At 43.0% G+C, this 26210-nt stretch overlaps 9 long non-coding RNA genes across 9 annotated transcripts; 8 read left to right on the forward strand and 1 right to left on the reverse strand.

The window, feature by feature from the left end:
- Positions 1-355: 355 nt before the first annotated feature.
- On the forward strand, positions 356-3096 carry LOC135375338 (uncharacterized). The gene is made up of 3 exons (XR_010417212.1): positions 356-438; positions 2690-2876; positions 2951-3096. It is a non-coding gene; the product is annotated as an uncharacterized LOC135375338 (long non-coding RNA).
- A 256-nt stretch (positions 3097-3352) lies between these two features.
- On the forward strand, positions 3353-3689 carry LOC135375360 (uncharacterized). Its single transcript, XR_010417229.1, has 3 exons — positions 3353-3452; positions 3512-3586; positions 3646-3689. It is a non-coding gene; the product is annotated as an uncharacterized LOC135375360 (long non-coding RNA).
- Positions 3682-4016, forward strand: LOC135375361 (uncharacterized). The gene is made up of 3 exons (XR_010417230.1): positions 3682-3705; positions 3808-3846; positions 3982-4016. It is a non-coding gene; the product is annotated as an uncharacterized LOC135375361 (long non-coding RNA).
- Positions 4017-4149: 133 nt separating this feature from the next.
- LOC135375330 (uncharacterized) lies at positions 4150-4846 on the forward strand. The gene is made up of 3 exons (XR_010417211.1): positions 4150-4257; positions 4380-4576; positions 4714-4846. It is a non-coding gene; the product is annotated as an uncharacterized LOC135375330 (long non-coding RNA).
- Positions 4847-5095: 249 nt separating this feature from the next.
- On the forward strand, positions 5096-5793 carry LOC135375343 (uncharacterized). The gene is made up of 5 exons (XR_010417216.1): positions 5096-5184; positions 5240-5384; positions 5443-5523; positions 5587-5655; positions 5717-5793. It is a non-coding gene; the product is annotated as an uncharacterized LOC135375343 (long non-coding RNA).
- Positions 5794-5891: 98 nt separating this feature from the next.
- On the forward strand, positions 5892-6324 carry LOC135375353 (uncharacterized). The gene is made up of 4 exons (XR_010417225.1): positions 5892-5930; positions 6001-6063; positions 6122-6189; positions 6250-6324. It is a non-coding gene; the product is annotated as an uncharacterized LOC135375353 (long non-coding RNA).
- A 99-nt stretch (positions 6325-6423) lies between these two features.
- On the forward strand, positions 6424-7230 carry LOC135375348 (uncharacterized). Its single transcript, XR_010417221.1, has 7 exons — positions 6424-6472; positions 6541-6603; positions 6662-6729; positions 6800-6882; positions 6940-7009; positions 7080-7148; positions 7212-7230. It is a non-coding gene; the product is annotated as an uncharacterized LOC135375348 (long non-coding RNA).
- An 11665-nt stretch (positions 7231-18895) lies between these two features.
- LOC135375342 (uncharacterized) lies at positions 18896-19526 on the forward strand. Its single transcript, XR_010417215.1, has 3 exons — positions 18896-18955; positions 19029-19161; positions 19229-19526. It is a non-coding gene; the product is annotated as an uncharacterized LOC135375342 (long non-coding RNA).
- A 5343-nt stretch (positions 19527-24869) lies between these two features.
- On the reverse strand, positions 24870-25667 carry LOC135375350 (uncharacterized). Its single transcript, XR_010417222.1, has 7 exons — positions 25641-25667; positions 25551-25583; positions 25472-25495; positions 25348-25380; positions 25204-25230; positions 25129-25146; positions 24870-25072 (listed from the first exon to the last, which is right to left on the reverse strand). It is a non-coding gene; the product is annotated as an uncharacterized LOC135375350 (long non-coding RNA).
- Between the last annotated feature and the right edge of the window lie 543 nt (positions 25668-26210).

Consider the following 26210-nt stretch of genomic DNA (forward strand, 5'->3'; position numbering starts at 1 on the left):
ACATATTTTTCACGTGTTCAAACCTGTTATGACTTGATTTCGGTTCATTGATAATCATGTTGGGCAGAGCATTGAACAGAGGTCACAAGGTGAGATCGCGTGAAGTGGCAGAATGTAGTCCAAGGTTTTAGCCTGTCACAGCCTTCTCGTTAAATGCTTTTTTTTTTTAAGAATGCCGTTTCTCCTTGAAGAAATACGTTCATATTTTTTGTTTCTGAGGGTTGGGTAAGAACTCCCATTTTATTCAGCCCATTTTCATTAATGTGTTTGGGCGGAAACAAAGAGACCGCCAGGTGTCCGTCGAGCGCTATCCAATTCCATATCCGTATCCGAGTTTGTGCTCAACATGGTGCTTCACGCGTAGGCGGTTTCGCCCGCTGTTTTTGCTCGTGTGTGTGTTTCTTGTCCTGCGGCATCATGAGCGACGACAGATCACATGTAAATATTGGTTTGTAGTTTCTTTGCAAACGTTTATTTGGGACTGTTGTTACGTATCGCGCTCGCGGCTTCGGTCGTGCACATGTAAGTTAACCCTAACGCTAATGCCGAAGTACAAGCAAAAGTACCTGCACCGCAGGGCTTCCGAAGAAGCCCGTGGAGCAATTTCAGTGCTACGCGAGGAGCCAGAACATATGGAAACTGAAAGTTTATGTGAAAAGCCGCATACTTCTCGTCGTTATGAGAGCTCTGAACCGGTGCCGAGCTGCAGCTACAGCAACGACGTGCAAGAACCAGCAACCCGAGAAATTGTGTCGGAAATTTCACAGACTACAGACAATGTCGAGATGACAGGGATAATTCATCGGGACGATTTATCAGACAGCACTAATGGATCTAGTAGTGAACCGACGGACAATCTAAGCTGCTGCGATTTGTCTGCGAGTTTAAGAACATGGGCCGCCAGCGACAACATTCCCCACACCTCCGTGTCAAATCTTCTGAAAATTCTCCGGCAGCATGTTTGTTTTCGAGAACTTCCGAGTGACGCACGCACCCTTTTAAAAACCCCAAGAGGCAGCACAAAACACATAACTGAAATGCCACCTGGCGAATACTGCCACTTTGGTTTGGCTGAATGCATCAAAAATATATTTGAAACTTCAGCTGACATCCCAGACCAGGTGTCTCTGATGTTTAATGTAGATGGGCTTCCACTTTCTAAAAGCTCGAAATTGGAATTATGGCCAATCCAATGCAAAATCAAAGAATTGTGTGATGTGCCACCGTTTGTTGTCGGGGCTTACGCTGGCACCTCAAAACCGTCCTGTCCGAACGACTATCTTCAAAAATTTGTCGATGAGCTGGTCATCTTGCTTTCTGATGGAATCACTGTACGTGGCTCGACGATACACATCCTCTTTGACAGCATGATTTGTGACGCCCTCGCACGTTCGTACATTTACTGCACGAAAGGCCACACCGGTTTTTCTGGCTGTGCAAAGTGTACGGATGAAGGAAAGTACGATGTGAATAGGTTATACTTTTCCACTGAAGCAGCATCGTTGAGAACGGATGACAGCTTTCGCAACCAAGAAGACCCTGATCATCATCGCGGAGTGTCCATACTAACAGACCTTCCTATTGACATCATAACGACAGCACCTCTAGACTATATGCACCTTCTTTGTCTTGGTGTGGTCAAAAAATTAATTTCACTTTGGGTTTCTGGGCCATTAGATGTAAGACTTGGCCCGACTGAGAGGAATACTCTAACAGCTAAAAGCATTGCGCTACAAAAAAACATCCCAAGAGAATTTTCCCGGAAACCACGAGGAGTTGACGAGGTGGAAAGATGGAAGGCGACAGAGTTTCGTCTTTTCCTGTTGTACACAGGGCCTGTCGTCCTTGAGGGTATTCTTCAACAGCCCCACTATCTGAACTTTCTAACATTACACTGTGCATCTATGATCCTCATGAACAGTGAACTGTGCCGCACCCAGAATGAGTACGCCTCCACATTGATGTCGCATTTTGTGCAGATGTTTGCTGAGCTGTATGGAGACCATTTGGTGTCTTATAATGTCCACGGTCTCCTACATCAGGCAGATGATGCGAAGAATCATGGTCCTCTTGATTCATTTAGTGCATTTGCATTTGAAAACAACATGCAGATCCTCAAAAAGCTACTCAGAAAGCCATCATCAACGCTTGCACAGCTGTACAACAGATTTAGCGAAAATCAGCAGACTGTGATCAAAACGTCCTTGAAGCCCAAGAAAGTGGGCCCTAGCAATTCACACAACCGAGGCCCACTTCATCCATTATCCACCCTGCCACAGTATGATCAGTTCACGACAAATCAGTTCACTCTCACAACAAGCGGCCCTGACAGCTTCTGTATGGTGAACGGTGACATGATTGATATAAAAAACTTTGCTACAATGCGGGAGTCAGAGAAGATGTGTGTGATAGGGCACAAATTGGCACAAAAGCGTGATCTGTTTCACAAACCGTTTTCATCATCTCTAATAGGCACTCAGGTCGTGTCTCGAAGCCCAGTTTTAAGGGTATGGCCACTAGAAAATGTGACAAAAATACTTGTATTGCCCTTCAACCAAGAAATGGTTGCAATGCCAATGGTGCATTTATACTAGGGTTCTGTAACTTGCCAGCCAAGTTGTAATTGTTCCGCGCCTGTTCTGTACCGCATTTCAAACAAGATCTCCTTACCTACTCACATCTGTTATAGATGTCGTTCGCAATAGTTCATTTCCTTGACCGTGACGAGGTGGGGATTGTACCAGTTTCTTGGATCCATGGAAACACTTGCAAGTGGCCAAACCTGCCCACTCACATCGTTGATAAGAAAGTAAAGAAAGGATTGCCTCCTGGTGAAGATTCTGACGACATCGAAATTCAAGTTAAAGGGCTATTCAGTAAGCTGGTCTTGCACAGTAAATATTTGCTGTGTGCATAAGTACACATTTAAGGCATATTTGATATCATTTAGTGAGCTGGGGAGAAGCACGCAAGATGCTGCCCGCTGCAGAATATCATTCGGACTTGAACGAGAGCAGATTGCCCCCCAAGCGAATCAGGCGTCCAAGAATGGTGTACAGTGATGAGGATGACGACTATGATTTTCCGCCTGTCCCACAGAATTTTGCAGCCAAAGGTATGTGCGTACTGTAACAAGAATTGGTTACTGCGAGGCCAATATGGTTTAGAGAAATTAATTTCTAAGTAAGTCATTTCCGTGTTCATTACTGTGGTGCCCAACTCCAATGATGCGATTTCAAGTTTAAATCACAGGAAAGCTGCCTGTTGCTGTTCCTTTGGACACTTCTGCACACAGCACAAAGATTGCAGGTAATTCAGCTCGCACTTGGTCAGGCACGTTGTCAGACACTCTGGAATCATGACGGCTGTTATGTAAATTACAGCAAAGAAAACTCTCACTGATGGGTGTTCTAATTCTCCGTGTCACACAAATTCCCGTGAGAGACAGTCAGGTACTGTACCTATGCAGCCGTCGAAATATGTTACCCTTACAACGCACTGCGTTTTGCAGGCAAGCAGCTTGACTCTAGGTGTCCATCCAGTCAGTCGTCGTTCACTGATGAGTCAGCTCCATTAAGGTTTTCAAGTAGGTATTTCCTGCTATCGGTTCAATGGCAAGCATATACCTGCCTGTCCCTATCACAGGTCAACGAGCTATGAGTACCGAGGTAAAGAGCACACGTTCAGTGCAGTTTGACGGGCAAGGTGGGCCCTTTATCTATATTTGCATAAGTCTCTGTGTTTGAATATACCTTGCAGTCCTTTGTTTGCGAAATACTAATACAAACATTGATTTTCTCCACATAGATGATGTGCAGTCTTGCAGATCAAGTATGTCTGATGAAGGTGCGATGAGCACTTTTTCTGCACTGGCTGATACTCAGTTTTCAAATCCATTACAGTTTCATGTGTTTGTGTCATATGTGCATCTTCAGTTATATTCATTCACCTTTTAATTGTATTGTAATTCTTCTTCACCAGGTGTATCTGCGGACGTGACCGGCAGTCACAAAGGTATGTAAGAGAGGCAGTTTGAACTAGGTGGGGACGACATACAGCTTGCAATCTTTGTAAGTCATCTAGTTTTATTTTGACAGGTCTCCAGGACTCTACGGCAGCTGGTAATGCTATGGCTTGCACGATACTCTACCATGGATATAAAAAACTCATATCTGGGTGGTTCTGATAACTTTCTTCTTTTAGCAGGTGCATCACTTGTGCAAGTGCCCAGAGCACAGCAGCCAATGCCATCTTACGGTACACACACAACCTTTTCTCTGTCGAGCATTTTGATGACAAAGTATAACCACATCTCGGTTTGAACACCATTTTCGGCTTCCATTGTTTGTCATATGAAGTTGATTTAGTTCTGTATTTAGAATTTCAGCACCAGGTGCTCAAGAACTTCAATATACTTCGCCTTGCGATACTACAACAGGGGGAACTCTTGTCAAGCCTAATGCCTCTTCAAAACTCCCTCACTGAGGCTCCCAAGCTGCTAGAGAACCCGCTCAGCTCTGTAGAAGAATTCGAAACGTTTGAAGGGCAGCTAACACCAGACCGTGAGAAGCAGTTAGTGAGTGACTATTTCACTTTAAAATACATTGAGCACTAGGCATAATTACAAGAAAAAATTGTTCGGTCCCTTTGTCTGGTACATTAGCTCAACATTGCCCTATAATAATAATAATAATAATAATTATATTCTTATAGATCCTGGAGCTTTCACTGCTCGGGGGAAACTCCACAAAAGTTGCAGTTCGCAGGATAATGTCGTATGTTCTCAGCAATGAACTGGGACGCCAGTACAGTTGGGAAGGAAGAAAGGGTAAATTACCCTTGCGAGACCTAAACCTGCCAAAACTCATCCTGCGTAAGCATACTTGGTTTCATGCATATATATAATGTCTTGCTCCTGTCTCCTGCTACTCGCCAGCTAAGGGCTTCAGGAAATGTTCAAATATCAGTTTGGAATGTATCCGGTTCTGCCACCTTGTTATTTTTGTTGTTTTTATTGCTTTCCCTTCGGGCTTGATTTTATGATAATGTGTGTCTTTGTGATTTTGTTAAAATTTCAGGTACCACTCAGTCTCACAAAAAATTTGTCAAAACTACACGGTACGAAGTAGAGCACCAGATAAAAGAGTGGCTACGCCATGCGAGGGACAGGGCAGAAAGAGCAAGGTATGTTTAAATCGTGACCTCATTTCTTTGTCAACTACACTTAACTTCCTTGTAGTGTTCCTAGAAGGGTCCAGGCACAATCAACAGCATGAATGCAGATCTCTCCCAAGTTGTAAGAGTGCTCGACGGCCCACTATGTCTCACGCCACCAGAGTTTGTTTTAGTTGTGTTTTTTTAGTTTTTGCTGCTGAATGCGAAAGGTATGTATTGATACCTGTTCATTCAGTTTCTTTATTAATGTAGCCATTTTATTTCCAGTTCTTGAGAGTGCTCGAGGCATATGCTATATATCAGGGTGCAGCGCTAGTTTTTTTTTTTTCTTCTGTCAACTTAAGAAAGGTACATATCAATATCTGTCTATCCGTTAACCTTCATTCATGCATAGCCCCTCCTTTTTTTCAGTTTTGAAACGTGCTCCAGCCTCACATTGTCTTACCGGTTTCATATTTGTACTGCTCAGCCTGAGAAAAGGTACATACCAATACCTGTCTGTTCATTAACCTTTATTCATTGGGATCCGCTCTTTCATCAGTTTTTAAGTGTGCTCGATGGCCCACCATATCTCACACCATCAGAGTTTTATTTGTGTTTTTTAGTTTGTGCTGCCCAATGCGAAAGGTATGTATTGATATCTGTTCATTCGGTTTTGTTCATTAATATAGCCATTTTCTTTCCAGTTCTTAAGGGTGCTCGAGGCATATGTTATCCGAATCCAGAACTAGTCCATTTTCACGTTCATACGAAAGGTATGTATTTCTGTCTGTCTGTCTGTTAACCTTTACTTATGCATAGCCCCCACCCACCCCTTCTTTTCAGTTTTGAAAGGTGCACCAGCCTCACGTTGTCTGTTTCATGTTCATATTACTGAGACTGAGAAAGGTACATACCAACATCTGTCCATTCATTAACCTTTATTCATTGATAGCCTTTTTTTTAGTTTCTAAGAGTGCTCAAGGCTAACATTTCCTTACCAGTTCCTCGTTAATTTTGCTCAACTTGAGGAAGGTACGTACCGATATCACTCTATTCATTAACCTTTATTCATTGATACCCCCCTCTTCTCAGTTTTTCAGTGTGCTCCATGGCCCACTATATCTCAGGCCACCAGAGCTAGTTTTATTTCTGCTTTTATAGTTTGTGCTGCCCAATGCGAAAGGTATGTATTGATATCTGTTCATTCGGTTTTGTTCATTAATATAGCCATTTTCTTTCCAGTTCTTAAGGGTGCTCGAGGCAAATGTTTTTTATCCGAATCCAGCACTAGTCCATTTTCACGTTCATACGAAAGGTATGTATTTCTGTCTGTCTGTCTGTTAACCTTTACTTGTGCATAGCCCCCCCCCCCCTTCTTTTCAGTTTTGAAAGGTGCACCAGCCTCACGTTGTCTGTTTCATGTTCATATTACTGAGACTGAGAAAGGTACATACCAACATCTGTCCATTCATTAACCTTTATTCATTGATAGCCTTTTTTTTAGTTTCTAAGAGTGCTCAAGGCTAACATTTCCTTACCAGTTCCTCGTTAATTTTGCTCAACTTGAGGAAGGTACGTACCGATATCACTCTATTCATTAACCTTTATTCATTGATACACCCCTCTTCTCTCACTTTTTCAGTGTGCTCCATGGCCCAGTATATCTCACGCCACCAGAGCTAGTTTTATTTCTGCTTTTATAGTTTGTGCTGTCTCATGCAAAAGGTATGTATTGATATCTGTTCATTCGGTTTGTTCATAATATAGCCATTTTCTTTGCAGTTCTTATGGGTGCTCGAGGCATATAATTAATATCTGAGTCCGGCGGTAGAATTTTTTGTTCGGCTTAAAGGTACATATCAATATCTGTCTCTTCATTAACCCTCATTCATGCATAGCCCCCTCCCCTCCTTTTTTTTCAGTTTTGAAAGGTAGCTCTAGGCTAACGTTTTCTTACCAGTTGCGCACTAATGTTGCCCAACTTGAGGAAGGTATGTGTCAATGTTGCTCTACTCATTAACCTTTATTCATGGATCGCTTTTTCTTTTTTTCAGTTTGTAAAGGTGCTCGAGGATAACGTTTTCTTACCAGTCTGCCGTTCTGCTCAACTTGAGAAAGGTATGCATTGATATTTTTGTAATCATTAACTTATATTAACGGATAGCCTTTTTTTAGTTTTAAGGATGCTGGAGCCTCTTATGTCAATCATCATTCAGGTACATTTTTGTCCGAGAGTTGGTTCTAATCTTAGTTTGTACATTTTCTGATGGTAGCAAATATATTATATATTCAGTGTGCCATCTGCATATGATGAAGTTGTGCAGTGTTAACTTTTATCCACAACACATTTTTTTTGAGAAAAAGAGCTATGAGAGCAGCATTGATTTTGTTTTTGCAGTTGAGTTATACAGGTGGACACGATCTCTAAGAAAGTATGTAACCAGAAGATGTCTAATTATCTCAAATCCATTAATTTAGCCCTTTAACTAAGGAATTTTCAAACAGAACAGAAGGCAGTATCCGTTGAAATTCAGTGTATATTTAAAAAACCAAGAAAAGAGCGTGTGTCATGGAATTTCGCTATGCAAATGAACCAAAACTGAGAAAGCACGCCCCACGGGCGCATCACCATCACCAATGGAAGTTTGTCTGAGCCTGATTGCAGTTTATCTGGCCAGCAGGCCAACACCTCCTACAGTAATCTCGGTTACTCCGAATCATGTCATCCTCTGACTTCAAATGAACGCTGTGCTCCATGGGCTCCTGGGTTTGGCTTCTTAGCACATCAAATTCGACAATAATTATGACAACGCACGTGCGAATTTAACAAATCTTGAAACTGAATTATGTTACTCCATTCTACTAACTTTTTTTGCCTAAAGTTTCTAGCTAGACAGGCAATTAATTCTAGATAATTAGCCATCCCGTAGTTACATGCTTTGTTCGAGAGGATGTCCGCCTGGCCGTTAAACTGAATTGCAAAAACGATGTCTATGCTGCTGTCGTACCTCTGTGAAAAATATCTAGCGGATGCAAATGAACACCTTGTATGTATCGCATATATTTCCTGACGCTATTATAAAACTACCGAACTTTCTGCTTGCAGTTCAGAAGTACATCTCGTCGTGACGAATCTACTCGCAACAGACGCCAGGAAGAGACACAGAATACAATGAATGTCATTTAGTGCATAAGTGTGTAATTTGACTCTGGAAACATTAATAAACGCAATATTTACTCAAACTAGCCAGTTAAACGAAGAACCATACAATGTCCCATATTTATCCAAATATCTGGTAGATAACATCACAGGGACGTTCCTGCAACGTTCAATCAGTGCCCAAATCCTAGTCCCCTGGATCCCCATGGATATCCCTAGGCTCTCTGGACTACTCCCAGGGATATCCTCATATCCAAAGCAGGATATCTGACAGATCTCCCTGTGACGTATATGGTTTGCTGGGCTGTCATATCTCCTTTCGCAGCAATAACAAGGCCATTCGCTCAGATACGGAAGCGCATAGCGACGGACAAGGTCCACGTCTTCACATAGCAAGGACCCTATGCTTCTATAATTTTCATGGTGCATCTTCGCTCCTTGTCGGCGTCCGTCTCTTGCTCATCCTCTTCTTCGGAACGTTTTTGTTTTCGATAGTTTTCGACGTTTTCGATAATGTTTATGTCCGAGCTTTGCGCAGAAAATGCCAGTTGCATTACGCCTAGGTCGTCGAGAATGCGCTGGTCAGTTTTGCCTCGATGGAGGGAGTTGCCATTGTGCTGGAAATGGTAACACCCATTCGAAACGGCCCGTCCAGAGCGTTGGGCAGCAGTGCTCTCTCGATAACCTCTGTGTAGGGTAGGCTGTGGAACTGAAGCGTAATCCGCGTTCATTCGAGTCCGTGACCCGAGTCCCTCGTACGAGAGGGCGCCCCAGACACTCAACGTCTACTGGCGTGTGCACAACATTCTGTGGACGTATCACTTTTACCCAAAAAAGTACAGGTTAACTACAGAAGAAGAGTATAGACAGCTTGTCCCATGGCGAAACCCTCAACAGGAGTTTTTACCAGTTCTAGACGGTGTAAGCATATATTCATTCGCTAGAGTTCTGTACAAAAATGAGGAGTGAAACACGAAATGCCGAACGAGACAAGTGGATCACTACAGTTTGGCACCACAGAAGAACGAACGAGAACTGTAAAACACATTTATTAGCCCTTCAGGCACCATCTGTGCATGTCAATGTCCCTGGCTTGACTTCCAGAAAATCGGCTACAACGATTGTTCTTCGTCAACTCACCCTGAGTCTGCTTCATCGCGATGAAGGCAGAATTAAAATTTTTACTGATGGCTCATCGACACAGACCGGCTCTACCTCTGCATTCGTAATCCCTGAGCTGTCGATTGAACGAAGCGCTAAGCTGTCGCACCCGACGTCGGCTGCTGTGGCCGAGCTGCATTCCATTCTTATGGCGCTTTCCTTCATTGTGTCCCGTCAACCACCGATGCACTGGACCATATACAGTGACTCCAAAACCGCCTTCCAAGCTCTGCAGTGCACCCTGGGCTCGAGCTCCCTCGCTCCACTGGTGTGTGACGTCCTCAGGGAGCATTCATGTGCTGTCACACAGACACATAACATCACCTTGCAGTGGATCCCAGGTCATTGTGGCGTCCCTGGGAATGAGGCTGCCGACCTACTTGCGAGACGGGCTCATGTGGCACAAGGCGTACCGACGCACCGTACGTATTTCACCCAAGCGGACGCGAAGCAAGCAATTGGTACTCTCATGGGACGTCTGTGCAGTGAACACTGGTGCAGAAGTGTCCCTTCTACGTCGTTCCTGCGCAGGGTGGACCCAGATCTCCGTTTTTATATGCCGTCAGCGCTTCCTCGACCCATCACGTCGCTCATCTACAGGCTTCGCCTCAACGTGCCATACAGTGGACGACTTTTGTTTAAGCTCGGCATGGTCCTGTCCCCCAACTGCAGTCTGCGTGATGTAGTTGAGGACGTGGATCATATACTCCAAGACTGCCCGAGGTACAGTGCACACCGATGTACCCTTGTGTCGTCCCTGTCTCGCCTGGATAATCGGCCATACTCCACCGAAAAGGTTCTTGGGTGCTGGCCAGCAAATCAGCTCATACCTGCCATGCGCGCCCTTGTGCAATTTCTCGTCTCGACGGACCTGTTTGACACATTGTGACACTCTTTGGTTTTAGTGCCTTCAGACTTCGCTTTTGGTGACAAGCTCGGTGATGATGTTCTCATTTATTCTTTCAAAGCGTTTCAAAGCGTCGAGGTTAGTGTAGTTTCCCTTTCTTTTATTAATAACGCGTCCTGGAGTAGCCAGTCCCGAGTGGCCCGAGACTACCATCTCCATTTTTTTCTTTTAAAATCAATCAATCAATCAATCATTTATTAGCCATACGGACACGAAACAAGTACAAAAAGTGAAATAGTACATATGTCCAATTTTGAATCGAAACTTAGTATCGAAGTGTCCAGTATCGACTACCACACACAGCAAAAGAAACTACAAATCCGGAAAGTCACAGTACCTACCGAAACCATTTCAAGTACTCATACATTCATACCATGACTCCTCAGTGCACCATTTCGTTGAAAGCATGTCTTTTCCGGCATTCGATCGTCCAGCGGCCAATACGCACGATAAAAGTGCAAAACCAATAGACGTACGTCGCAATCGACCAGGAAAGCAATGTGAGGACCTGTAAAACAACATGACCTCACCTGTGTGTTTCAGTCACACTGGCATGTCTCATTACCAGACAAGCTTGTATATAGCCTGAAAATGATGACATAGAATTTCCTGAATTGACTCCCTCAAACAAAGGTTATGACTACGAAACGGTTCTGTTAAGCATTATCGCATTGGAGTACATCTCTCAGGACAGTGGGTGGACCTACTAACGAATGGCTTCGGTCCAATGAAGCAATCTGAAAGCCATTAATTTCTTGATAAGTGAGGTTCAACGTCTCAGCCGCAGTTAAAACATTGCCCCTCCAAACTGACGTGAAAGGTCGCGTAAGTGTATAAGAGCGCGTCAGATTGAAACATGTCCACAAATAATTTGCTTGCGTTGGTGACGACTGACGACCAAATAGAGACAGAGTTCACCTATTTTTTGTCATCACGGAAATGTACATCTGAGAGTTAATGTGTTTAAACGTTTAGAAATATTGGGAACTATGCGTCCTACATGCGCAGATGAAAGTGCACGGCGGCGGGCGGCCGAGAAGAGAAGATATAACAAGGAGTAAGATGCACGCTTACCATTTCTCCGCGATGTTCGTACACTTCCTATACACATTCCGAATGAACTCTCCCGCATCCGCCCGACACTATGGTGTCTCTGCCTAGACAAGATACAGTGCTCGCACGTCCAGTAAACTTTTGTCCAACACTGTACATTAAGAAGCCCCAGAACAACTGGTTCGCGGGAATTACGAAAGAAAGAGTCGGTTGACGATAAATTACCAGAACCCGTACGGAAAGTTTTATAGATTGCGTTTCCGCCACGAAAATAGACAAGCTAGTGCTGGCGAAGTGCGTCAGCTACTTCGGTCTTTGCAGCCCTCTACTGCCCATTGTCGGAAATGCCAGCGATGAGCTCTTACATACTATCACATTTCAATGACAATCCGCACAACGCTTTCTTCCGTATTTTTTAAAAAATTATAATTCGATGACGGTCTTTCTGGGACACGCTGCATATCAGCCTCATATATGAAAGTGTCAACATCGACATACAACAGATATTGGCGTTACACAATCGCAAGCGTCCTGTTTTTTTTCTGTTCGTGCTGTACGAACATACGCGAAATAGCAACAAAATAATTAATGCTGATATTTTTTTGTAACATGCAGAACTGAGAATAGCATCCCCCTCATTGTACTGTGATGTGCGCTGTCTTTCGTAAGGTACACAGAATGCTAAACTCCGCAGCGCACTGCGGTCGGGCTGCAGGTGATGCTAACCTTCCACTGCTCGTGCAACGCTTGCGGGTATTTCGATGTTCTGCGAAATCTCGCTTCATTACATCATATAGACGAGGCGTCTCAACTGACACTTACACATCGCGTGGAAACCTCGTGCCCGCAACACCTGTTCAGCAGAACGGAGACCGATAACCTTTTAACACGCTCCTCTGACCTAAGCGTATTGCATTGTAGAGTCATCTGCACCTGCCGAGCAACGGGAGGGCTTCAGACACATAAAAATAAAGACAATGATCGCAGGGCGAAGCCACGTGTGTGTCATCCTGCGCATGTCCCCTCGACGCCTTGGAGCTCCTCTCGGCTGCGTAACATGGTGCAATTTTGACTTGACTTTGACGTTGCAGTGGCACAATGTCCCCTGACCGGCATATGACGCTCTCCAAACACCGAGGGAATCTCCAGGACGCCGGCGCGACGGATCCTGTAAACATCCGTGGTTGTCACATGTATCACTCTTGTCATGTAGCTGGCCGTCATGTGACCACTGCATGACCTGCTTGCGACATACATGTCTGGTTTCTCCAGCTCGTTACCTGTCCACTATCGGCGGTATCACGAGCGAAGGACCCACACAAGTATCGCTTCTGAGGGGAGGCCATGTTTCGCGCAACGCCGCTAAACGGATGAGGTCATCTGTGATCGTCGAGCGCCTAGCGTCGTCTGCTAGAGTTGGGCGCGCGAGCTGGCGACTCCGAGACCCAAAAGAGTCACACACTAAAGCTTTTTACACACTGAAAGGTGTTCTTTTCAGTACCCTCTTACACCCTCAAGGGGATAATTTCTATGAACACCCCAGGCCGGTTTCACGTCAGTTCAGACAGGGACCGACCTCCTGTATTTTCATTATTTTTCATAGTTAGAAGCTCATCGTACATGATGATCAACTGCCGTAAAATGGATAATTTCTACGGAATAGCTTTCGTGCAAACAAATCGAGAAAATCCGGCGCTGGCTTCGACTGTTTCAGTTTTGCTGTGTTTGTACGCGTAAATCTCCCTAGTTTTAAAAGATATTGTAGTGAAATTTTGTTAGACTCTAGTATTCCTACAGGCCAGCAGTCCGAGCCAAATTTTAGTGCGCAGGTGCAAGGCTCTGTGCTATAAAAAATGTCGAACAAGCTCTGTCGTGCAGTGTGTTTTTTTGTTGTTTTTTTCATCTTCGTCATGTGATTTCTTTGGCTGTAGATGTCTGTCATTACCATACTTGGTATCCAGTTCACTGACCTTTTAATGCTCTTTCATTTTCTGTATCTGTCGTGCGTATACCTCCTACAGGTATCTGCTGGAACACGCGCATGTTTATGCATATTCCGGAAAAACAAGGATATCTGTTCCTCGAAAAGGGCCCCCTTTCGATTTCATTTATATTTTTAGAGGACATGGCGATGGCAAGACCTTAGATCTGACATAAAAAAATCTGCTTCAAAAGGCGTACACTGGCAATCCGCGCGTTAAAACGCGGCCCTACTCTGCGAGCGTACGTGTCGGAGCCAGGCTAACGGTACCGCGGGATGGCGGGACTCCTGTCGATCCTTCCATTGTTTTGGCAAGGCTGTCCGGCCCTAGCGTTACCTGAGCTATTCGTCGACATACTTTTGACGTCCTGCTGAAGAAAGAATCCATGCCTGGGTGTTCGTCATTTCCCACAAAGGATCTGAATGAAAGCCTATGTTTCCGGAAACCAGTATTTCAACGACTAAATGGCCAGCGAAGGTAATGGTCAGCGATATCTCTATCTTGCAAGCTGCGTACACGGTGATGCACATACTGTACAAACAAATACCGAGTTAGAAGTTGCTTTTTCCAGGGTCCCTGCAAGTTTCTACGAAGTTTGCTTTGTTTCTTTCACGGTGTTTTTAAGTTATACAGAGGGCTTTAAGCTGAAAACGGCTGTTCTGTGCTGAAGGTGCAGCAGTATATGTCCTGTCAGAGCTGAGTAGGGCGGGTTCTCACATTTGTCAGAATTACGTTATAGACGTTCAGAGCAAAGTCATACCGGAGAAAGTACTAATCCACCTTCCAAGACACACATAGTGCACTTCGATTTCGCTGAAAACTGGACAGCAGCTATGCCTAGCGAAATACAAACGTGTCACTGAGAAGACACATATCCCGATATACACATGCGTGGTAACAGTTGGTGTGATGAGCGAAGGCTTGTGTTAGGATTCAGGACCCTCATTGTTAGCTTCCATCGCTATTGGAGAGTAGCTTCATGAGGATGTTCCTCCTGCAGCTAATGATTGGCGTGTCAGATGTAGCGGCGAGCCATTCTAAAAATTGGCATGGGCTCTATCAGCTCTTCAAATCTACGTTTGCGAGCGAGCATTGGCAACAGGCCACGACAAAAGTGCGTGTGACAGCATCGGTGAAATAATCAAGCACCATGCCGCGGCACCTAACTTGCGTTCACGTGAGCAAGACGTCATCTTAGGTTTATAAGATATGATAACGTGCTTGCCAAAACATCTAAAACGCGTCCATTAACTCCATCTACGCACTGAGGGCGTGGCTTCTTTGATAATGCTTAAGAAACAGTCAAAGCAAGACACCGGAAAGTTTCAGCAGAGGAGCATTCATAGCCCGTACCGTGCACAGTGAATGCAGGAAAGTGACGTTTCCATAGAAACTGAGTGTAACAATTTGTCGCTCTCATTGCAAAATACTGCATCCGCCTTCGCAGTCTTGTAAATATATACACATTAAACTACCACTTTTGATTACACAAAGTTTTCCTTTTCCTTGTACGCCATCGACCGATGTCCGCCATCCTACGGTACCGCTAACCGGGCTCCTACATGTACGCACGCAGAGTAGACCCCCTTTTAACAAGCTAATCGCCAGTGTACGCCTTTTGAAGCATTATTTTTTTTTCTTGCGTCAGATTAAAGGTCTAACACCGGGCCATGTCCTGGCAAGATATGAATGAAATCGAAAGGGGTCTTTTCGCGAAACGGACGCGAAATATCCTTGTTTTTCCGAAATATGCATAAACATTTGCCTGTTTCAGCAGGTACCTGTAGGAGGTATCCATACCACAGATATATAAGATGAACGAGCATTAAAAGCTGAATGAACTAACATTAAGTATGTTAATGAGGGACATCTACAGCCAGAGAAATCACACGTCGAAGTTTGAACAAAACTGTGTGAGAGAGCATATTCGTCATTTTTATAGCACAGAGCGTTGCAACTGCCCGCTAAATTTTGCGCTCAAACTGGAAGGCCTGCAAGCACGTTAAATTATAGAAAAAAAATCACTACAATATCATTTAAAACTCATGGGATATACGCGTGCAAAGACGGCAAAACTAAAACACTCGAATTCAGGGCTGGCTTTTCTTCTTCTTCTTCTTTCTTTTTTTTTTTTTTTTCACGAAAGCTATTCGGTATAGATTATGCATTTTACCGCTGTCGGTCATCATGTACGATGAGCTTCTGAGTATAAGAAAATAAAAAAAATCGAGGAGCTGGATGGGCGCTCCCTGCCTGAACTGGCGTGGTACTGGCCTATACGAGGGCATAATTCAGATTGAATGATTTTAATGGACACTCCACACATAGGATTCAACGTGCGATAAAATGTAGCTTGCTAGATCTTTCGTTGTAATTTTGTCGCCATGAGCATCCGAGGAAGGCCTGTAATTGGATGCTACACGAAGCGTTCTCGTCGACGATATACAGAAAAATTACGGTATGCACTAAGTGGCTTAATTTTGCTAATTAAACTTAGGAATTGAAGCAAACATGGCCTTTTGTCCTAATTCGCTTTTTTTTTTTGCAGTTACACACTGTACAGTAAATATCGCAGAACAGACAACAATAACACTTTACTCATAATGATGAGAGAGTTTAATTGCAGAACATTTCATGAGATGAGTACTTAATATCCAAAAAATGAGGGCCCACGGAGTGCGCTTATAAGGTGCGCTTTATGCTGGAGTAACATTATGGGGTGCAAGCGGTAGTTCCCACCGCCATGTCTTTCCTCCATAACGACATGTCACTCACCGATCAAATCAAGAACCCCTGATAATACCACGGTAAGACCTTCGCTTGAAGGAAAATCCTGTGTCACTCAATCCACTTCATCTTGATTAGGTAGCGCAAACACCGTGCAAATGCAAATATTAACAAGCATCCTTTGAGCAGGTAATTGATTTCCAGGTGCAATTTCTGTTATGAATCTCACGACTCTTTTCACGATTCTTCTTTTCACGATTTCACGATTCTCACCTGCATTCTTTTCTAGAAAAGTGCGTATTTGCAAAGAGCTATCCTATCCGTAAAGAAAACCGTTCCATTCTCTTGACAATTTCCGAGTTCTAGCAAAATTAAAGGGTCGGAACACTTTCATGGATGAGGTCGTTACATTGAATTGAATTGAATTGATTGTTTATTTTATAAAATAATATTTGATGGGGAGAACTGAAAAAAAACTACATCTAGCTTGACTAGTTCCCAGCTCCCAAACACTTGATCGGAATTGAAAGAATTCATTCACTTGAAATAATTGATCGGAGCATACATGAGCATACAAGCACGAGGGAAAGATGACAGCAACAAATTTAAGAACTGTTTAAAAAGACAGGTAAACGGTATGATAATGATTTGCATTGTTGGTCCGGACACGCGGGACGTTCCAGTTAATTTTATGGCGAATATTATAGGAAGTTATATTTCATTCTAGTTTAATTAGTTCAAAAATTCAGGAGTATCTGCGAATTTTTCTCTGTAAACACCGGAGTCTGCGTTTGTAGAGATAGAAAACATTTGTAATATTGTAAAGTTGAAAAAAACCTTCTGTAGTCTCACGATATCCAATATTCGCAAATACACGAATTACCCTTTTTTGTAAAGCTAGCAGATGTTTCAAATTACCCCTCGAAGTTGTCTCCCAGGTTAAGGTGCGAGAAAAATAGGGAATTATACAGTAATAACGTAATGCGGAAGGGGAACACATGTCTATATATACTACATATGCCAACTATTTTGCATAGTTTCCTCGGTATACACTCAACAGGTTCATCCCACAACAGACATTCATTGAAAACTACACCTAAGCATTTGACAGAGCTCACAATTAAAAGTGGTGTGCCATTACATACTAATTGGCTACTTACTTGGATGTTTTTATTTTTCTGCCGAAAAATAATAGCTTTCGTTTTATTAGAGTTAATACGTAGGGAGTTTTCTGTGAGCCATTTCACTAGGCAATAAGGCTCGTCATTTGCAGTGTCAATTAACGAATCAAAATCAGCACCACCAAAAAATATAATGGTACCGCATACGATACAAATTCACATTTCACATTCAAAGTGACAATATCCATAAGATACACAGTGAACGAAAGAGGCCCAGCACACTTCCCTAAGGTACGCCTCAAGTAACATTATGCAATGGTGACAACAGGTCAGGTCCAAGTTGCACATATTGTTTGCGCCGTTCTAAATAAGATATCAACAACTGTAAAACTATGCCACGTACACCGTAGTGTTCCAACTTGCAAATAAAGATGTTATGATTTATACAGTCAAATGCCTTGCTGAGATCAAGGAATACACCTACTGTTTAAAATTTAGATTTCAAATGATTAATGATCAGTCCCTTCTGTCTCGACAGGGCAGTTTCTTTAGACCGTCCACTCCTAAACACATGTTGAAAGTCATCAAGAATATGGTGTTTATGGTGTGTCAAAGAAGGCATTCAATTTGGAATGAATAATTTTATCTATACACTTGGAAAATATCGGCGAAACTGAAATCGGGCGATAATTTCCTAGGTCATTCTCATTGTCCCCCTTGGAAAGCACCGCGACCTTGGCTGTCTTCATATTTGTTGGGAAGGCACAAGGGCACAATGACAAGTTATATATAGATGCAAGAGGAGCAGAAATTATGTCTATTACGAACTTGACTGGTTTAACTGTGATCTCATCTTTATCGCACTATTTGCTGTTTTTTGAAGCTTGAAAATACGTTACATACTTCACTTTCTGAAGCAGGACGAAGAAATACTGACTTGCGTACACGCGTTATGGACGAGTTCATGGAGTATCATGTAGTTCGATCATCTTCAGTACATAACTGACCACTTTTTACTAGTCTAATTTTAATCACAGTGTTGGCGCATTATGACCTGTGTTGTCAATGCGCCATTAAAACTCCAATCATCATCATCATCAACATAACTGACCAACACTTGTGAAATGCTTATTGAGCCTTGACGCAAGGTCAACACCTGAGACGTCAATACTACACTCTAAATCCGACACCCGATATGTACCGCATGAAAGAGGACCCGCACCTGGGCCAGGCGGTACACATGAGGTGCAGTCCTCAACCAGCAGGTACAGTCCGCGACCACTGCGAAATTCAAACGGTACAAGGGCTCCGAGACCCATCCGTACCGGCTAGGTACCTTTTAAGCGCGATCTATAGCAGCTGTACCTCATGTGTACCGCGTGTTTCCGGCGCATTAGTACGAACGCCTTCTCACGATATCCATGCGCTGCAAAAATATTTCGTGTGATTCCGAATACCAGTCTATAAATTCCCTTATGCAGCAGTGCCGTAATGGATCAGCACTATCATTCTCTCAAAGAAGTGCAATAACTAGAACCCATGACCTTGAGGGTTCGCATGTTTTGGAAGAATTCGTTTCTTGCAACCGCTGCAAATCAGTTTGTTTTGAAACGTTGGGGAGCGAGGACGAGTCTGCTCGGTCTTGGAAGAAATTCATTCGACGCGTTCAAGATTGAAGTCATTTAAGGTGCGTATTATATCTCTGAAGTAATTATTCGTCTTCACGACGCATTTTCGTTCATCTTCGCTCTGATTCCCAGTGGTCCTGATCACCGGCAGGCTGGACACAACGACTGAGGGACGGAGACAACGAACTTTGTGCTTCATGCACGAACGTTGATGCGTGAATTAGAGAAGCCGAGAGTGCATTTTGCACCTCGATTACACAAGCAAGTAGGCATGTTTTTCAGGCAAGCTATTTCAGTTGTTGGATTTTTTTTTACATTGTATTTTCTCCTAGGTTACGTCAAGCGATGTCGTAAATGGGTGAGTCAATCGTCTACTGTGGTTGGTGTTACGTTCTGTGGAAGAAACGGAAGTTGGGGAAGAACAGCTATCCAAAGGTGTGGAAGAGATAAAGAAGCGTGACCACAGAGCAGCTGCAGTAGTGAAGGAGAGACGCAGTGGTCATCGTTCATCCATATACGTTGTGCCCCGTGTGTTCGGCGTTTGTGCATCATGACAATGCACGCTCGCGATGGACAAGCGTCAATCCTGAAATGGATATAATTTTCGAATAAAGGTATTTGTTTGTTATATTTATCGTGCAGCGTAGCTTCCTGGGGCTGTTAATATATCATGGAGGAGGGGAACCACCCCGACGGGTAGGCCTAAATCGCTGCGCGCTATCCGTTACATGTACCGCATGTGAGGGCGCATGTACCTCTTGGCCAAGAGGTACTTAACCGTTACATATGCGTTACCTGATTTAGAGTGTACCTAAGCGCAAATGCGACTTGACATTGTTCTTATTTCCAGGATGAATTACCTTATTAACGTTTGCCCATATGACATCACATCTACTCATACTGTGATGTGATGTGAATAAAGAAAAAAAATGGGGATGTGAGTTTCGACGAAGTCAAACTGGCTACCCCAGTACAATTAATACAGAAATAAAATATGAAAGTCACTGAAAAGGTTAGCCAGCTGTAGGGATCGAACCCACATCTTCTGGATTACCGGTCCAGGGCTCTACCGGTAATCCAGAAGATGTGGGTTCGATCCCTACATCTGGCTAACCTTTTCAGTGACTTTCATCTTTCATCGTTGATTTCTTAGGCAATTTGAGGCTTTGTTTGTATCTGTCCCTTTTATGTTGTTCCAGCCTCAGAACGTCAGTTTATCTCTTGTTAATACCGAAAGTTCAATCCGATGATGAGATGATGAAAACGCAAAAGGATGATGTCCAGAGACGAACAGAGATGATAATGTGATCAAGAAATGTATTACAATAGAAGTTATGTTTCGCAGCCTTTAATGACCTATTCAATTGGTTGCGGAATTTGCGATATTCAATTATGTCCTCTAAACATCTGGTACGCAGCAATTTTTGTTACATCTCGTGTTTTCTTTTGATCATTTGTAATAGATGACGGTTTATCCATGGCTTACGAAATTTTCTTGATTTTCTCATAAAACGTCGCGGGAAGGATTTATCATAGGCATTTTTGAACACCTGAAGAAAGTTATCATATGCACTATCAACGTTATACTCTTCTAAAAGACTGTTCCAGTCTACATTCGCTATATGGGCACGAAATTGGTCTAAATTACATGGTGTAAAGGACCGAATATAGTAGAAGTCACGATTCTTTCTCAACATCCTTTTTTGAACAGTAGCTGAGATTGGAAAGCGATCGCTGATATCAACTTAAACCACGTCCACAGTAATGCGTGCTTTCTCAAAGTTTGTTATAAATAAGTCAAGCACTGTTTGAGTGTTACACGTGACCCTGGTGCGTTCTTGGACGTGATTAAAGAAAGTTATGTGACTCAATCACCGTATGGAGTTGTTTTTGGCTTTTTGTGATGGCTGTAATATATCGACGTTAGTGCCACCTCCAATATGCAACTCGAACTCATTCCCATTCGTGAAATCCAAAACCATTTCGAGGTATGCAAAGAAAGATGTAGCATCACCGTGTGGTGGTCGATTACATACACAGAACAAAAGATTACCACTGCGGCACGTTAACATTTCATAATTTTTAGTCATGACAGAAAACTCTCTTACTATATTACATGTCAAAAAGGATGATAGCAAGATTGCTACACCGCCACCACGTTGTTCTGAACGATTTAGATAATAGTTATCATAGTCAGATAACAACAACATATCGGAATCGTTACTAGACTACGTCTCGCTTAACATAACATCAAAACTGGCGTCACTATGACCAAGAAATTCATGTAGAGCGTCAGTATTTCCGTGAACAGAACGAGCATTAATGTGGGCAATTCTTAAACAGTCACTAGAAAAATCCATATGCCTCTAATGGAGATAATTTCACAATGTCGCCTAAACAACCATTTTGTAGTTTTTCGCCCATCTCGCTTTTGCGTACATAGACTTCCCGTTTTTACACCACACACATTTCCAGAGTTCGAGGTAACTCGTTACAGTAACTAAGTTCCTTTTTTTTGGTAACTTGTAACTTAACTCGGTACTTCTGCGCCGTGGTAACTTTCAGAGGAACTCGTTCCTTTTTCAGGTAACTTTGCCAAAGTAACTTAAATTAAGTTCCAAGTTACTTTTAACTCGCTTTCCACTCACGTCCACAGATTTTCTTGTTTTCTCTCCGGTTCCTTCATGGCATTTTTTGCCCTAAACCGTGACATTCATTACATTATTTTATTCAGGAAGTCAGAACCGCTGCCAGTGAAATGAAGCTGAACCATTGTGCGCCCACACAGTAAACTTTTTACCTTTTCTTTTTTTGTGTAAATGGCTTGTCCCATGGCGCACTCCTTTTTGGTATTGCCTTTACACCAGAATCAAGGGTGTTGTCTAAAGCGCACTTTAATTAGGTGTATTTCTCGCAAAACACTGTTATAATGGGCGTTTAAAAACAAAAAGGGAAGTAGTACACCGTTAAAAGGGGAGTATTCTATTTAAAACACCTTTCAGGATGGAGTTGTTTAGTGGCAAACACTCCCTCTCAAAGTGTAAGACAAGCTCCGGCGGCAGCATATTGAGATATACAGTTCAACGTTCTTGCGTCTGTGGCAAGCACCACCCTGAACACGGCAGACATCCAGCCGTGGTTCCATCGTACAACCTAACCCGGAGCGCAATGCGTCATAGCCACGCCTCGTTAAGTACCATAGGCGTGATTGCCGAAGCTTGAAGAGACCAGGGCATCCTCGGTAGCCTATACTGGCGTATCCGATGGATCCTATAGAGAAATACAATTTGTTGAGGGCATGCACGTTAAGTGTAGTAGCGCGGAAAACGTCTGCAACGGTGACGGTAATTAGTCTTTGCAATCAAACGCACGCCCCAGTGAGTCAAGGATACCATAAATTCCTGACATCCTTCCCTGTCAAATACTGTGTTTTTAACTCAGGTTATCGTTTTTAATGTGATTAACTGCTGAGTGGAGCTGTGAGACCAGTATAATTTTTCTTTCACGAATTAAAACACAATTTTCAACAGCATATTCTCAGTCCAAATAGGGTGTAGAAAAGGTGTATAGACGTAATCACCTCTTTCAACACCTCACTTTACGCTTTTAATGAAACGTGGTGTATGCCGATATAGCACCTTTAGTAATGCTCTTTTTACACCATTTGCTATAGTTTGTGGGATAGAAAAGGGTGTCTTTATTAGAATACGCCTGTTTTGAGCGAATAAAGAGGTAAAATGATTTACTGTGCACAGGGAGTAAGATGCAAAGCGTTCGAATAGACCTCTACCAGAGAAACGTCATCATGACATTGGTAGACAGACTGAAACCGAACAAATCGGAAGGAGGGGGCTGGGTTCCACCAACGGGAACTTGTTCGCTGCCTCCCATTGAAAGAAAAGCAGGACCGAGACGGGTCCCTTTAAGGGACCATATCGTCATCCCCTCAAGACCATGGCTTTCGGGCGCGACCTTGTTCACTTATAGCTTCGAGCGTAGTTCAATTCTACCAAATTTGTGGCGCTGTCGAACACTATGACGCCATTTGTTTGCGAACAGGAAGAGGTCGATTGTTGGACATAAACGAAAACGATCTAAGCGTGTTGCACTCCTCCGCAGGCAACTCAACGTCTAGCTCAACTACTCACGCGCGCTGTACCTGCGTAATGCTATTTTGTGTCCGAAGCTCGTTCTTTTTTTAAATAACTCAGTAACTGCGAGTTACATTTCAGGCTGAAGAACTTCATTATTAATTTAGTTACATTTTCACACGGTAACTTAACTTGTAACGAGTTCTTTTTGACGGGTAACTTCTCAATCTATGCAAATTTTTAACCATGCTCTTTCTTTTTGGCAACAGTCGCCCCTAGCAAACGATTAATTTGAGGGCATAAGTGCTCATTCACATCATGCACGCATTGTACTACACGCCGGAATATCAAGGAAAAAATAATTATTCTTTTACCTGTTGCGCTTACGAACCCTTAGATACCAGCTCTGAAACACCCTCTCGAACAGAACCTACGGGTTGCGCCGATTCCCGTTGGCAGCCGCAAGCAGGTAACTTCTCGTGCGTTGCGTCACTGGCGGCGGCGAGATCTGTGATGTCAGAGCCGCGTGACTTTCGGAATTCGTAGTTCACCTTTTTCTCCGCCTGTGTTATACTCTTCGCTGTTAAAAATTTCAGGTTCACGTCGATGCAACGAACATTGTCTTACGTTCACCTGGGATAACGTGGGATGACCTGTCGCAAACCCTTTAAGCTAATTAGTGCATGGTACGCTACTACTGTAATTTGTGGCAAAAACGTTCATCACCGGCACCGTAAAGCCTTTGTATTTTTATCTACTGCAGACTATTTTCAAGGATTGAATGATATCTTCATGGTAGGGCACTCTCTCTTCGTCTTATATTCGAATGGTTCTGTCGTGAGCCTCACAAGATGGAACACAGGAGCGTGTGGCTGATAGCGTCGTCCGCCACCTCACCACCTTGTGGCACTTTCTCAGTACAACTCGAAAGTGTGCTCTTATAGCCTCTGTAGCTGCCACATCCGCCACGCACCGTTTTAGCCGTGATAATGAACTGTGAGTGACTATGTTGCAACCAGGAAGTATATCCCAGAGAGGGGTACAGTATTGGGACCGCAGTCACTTTAAAGAAAGAATAATATTTGTCATCAGTCATTGATCAAAGTGATCGTGTTTAATGACATTGAATTCATGTGTGGAAACGACAGCAAGGGTGATGGTTTCAGGTAAAACAACAATACTCTTGTGGTTTGTTTCCAGGTGTCACCACAGACGGACAGCGCTACGCTGTGCCAGGTGGAAAAAAATAAGCAATTTTCAAAAAATAATTTCGTGTTCCGTCTTGTAAAGCTCACGCTAGTATACTGCACAGTATCCCAGCACAAAATTTTTTCAGCGATAGCTGGAGCAGCAAATACTACATGTAACGACAATGAACACGCTTCCTCGGAAAAACAAGCAAATTAAATGTCAAGGAGCAAGACTGTGCACCCAAGAAACACACAAAAACAGTTACCCGAGCAGCAAGCACGTAGTTAATCAGGAACCAGCTCATACTGTTAAAAAATCGAAAAATGTCAATCACTTCACTTATTTGGAATGTGGGCTGGAAAGTCGGTTTTATTTGTGGTGTAACGCTTCTGCTGTTCAAAGATTTGTTTTTGCAGCTTCACTTTTGTGTTCCGCGTGTCTCCGTTACCGGGCATCAGTAGTAATAGGTCTTGTCCAGTAGACGGCACCCCCGCCAGGGCAGCGCCACCGTCGCGTCTGGGCCGACTTCACTCGCGTATTTTTCCCCGTGCGGCGCGTTTGCGGAGGGTTGTCCGCGCGCTTATAACATGCAGAGACATGCAAAGAAGGGTCATACACAAAAAGTACGAGTGAAAATATATTTATTAATGCCAATTGTAATGCCAATCAAGTTGTCATATTATTAATGCCAATTGTAAAGCCAATTGTGCTGGGAATTGTGCCAATTGTGATGCCAATCAGGTGAAGGAGAAAAACCCAGCCGAAAAACCTTCACGACCTGTAACAGAAGAAACACAATACACATAATAAAGAATACATACATTTATTGCTCTCTAAATATTTCCATTAGTGTATTAACAATTACATTTTTTAAAAACTCTTTTGTTTCCGCCCCTGAAAGAAAACATAAAATTAACATCGTCACATTTGCTTACCACACGATAACTCACGTTGGACACAGCACTGACCTGAAAAGTAGATATTGTTATTATGCGAAACCACACTTATATTTCAATAATACATACAATGCTGTGGTGGCAGACCCCAGTAATCTGTAAGTGAATCTAAATTAATATCAATTTATACATTTCATTAATACATGCACTGTGGCGACGGACCCCAGTAATCTGTAAGTGAACATCATTTATTATGCTATAACTTTTACTTACATTCAGGCGCTGGTCTTGTTACTGGCGTGTATGCTGAAAATATATTATCAATTAATAACACACACACACACACACACAACAACAACAACAACAACAACAATATACGCGACACAATAATACATACACATCGGCGGCGGCGACTCTGGAGCTGAAACAAGAAGTCAAATTTAAACATCTTTTTCATATTCTTTATAATTCCTTACCATTTGAAAAAAATGACGGACTAGAGCTAAATACTGAAAAAGGCAACAGCCATGAGAAAAAAGAACTACACTGTAAATAAAAAAACTTACTGCTCTGATCCGATACTGGCGTGTATGCTGAAAAGATATTATCAATTAATAACACACACACACACACACACACACACACAACAACAACAACAACAACAATATACGCGACACAATAATACATACATATCGGCGGCGGCGACTCTGGAGCTGAAACAAGAAATCAAATTTAACCACCTTTTTCATATTCTTTATAATTCATTACCATTTTCAAAGTATATCGGACTCGATCTGAGTTCTGAAAAAAGACAATATCCATGAGAAAAAAAGAACTATGTTGCGGATCAAAAAACTTACCGTTTTCGTTGGACATTTTTTGGAATATGTGTCAGTCAAGTGAGGAAGAAACTTTTAAACGCGCGCATCCTCATTATCATACAACCTCCTCTCCACTCTTTCCCATTTATTACCGTTCGAGCGAGCCCACCTCCTCATTCTCCCATTCGTTCCCCAGACCAGGAGCTCTCTCCCAAAATAATTATGTGGAAGCTCTTTCGTCGCTGTTTCGGAAAGAAATGTGAAGAGGAGGAAGTTGAGTCTACCGAAGACAGGAAATGGCGTCTGAAACAAGAA

The sequence above is a fragment of the Ornithodoros turicata genome, unplaced genomic scaffold (assembly GCF_037126465.1).
Source record: "Ornithodoros turicata isolate Travis unplaced genomic scaffold, ASM3712646v1 ctg00000857.1, whole genome shotgun sequence".
Classification (NCBI taxonomy): domain Eukaryota; kingdom Metazoa; phylum Arthropoda; class Arachnida; order Ixodida; family Argasidae; genus Ornithodoros; species Ornithodoros turicata.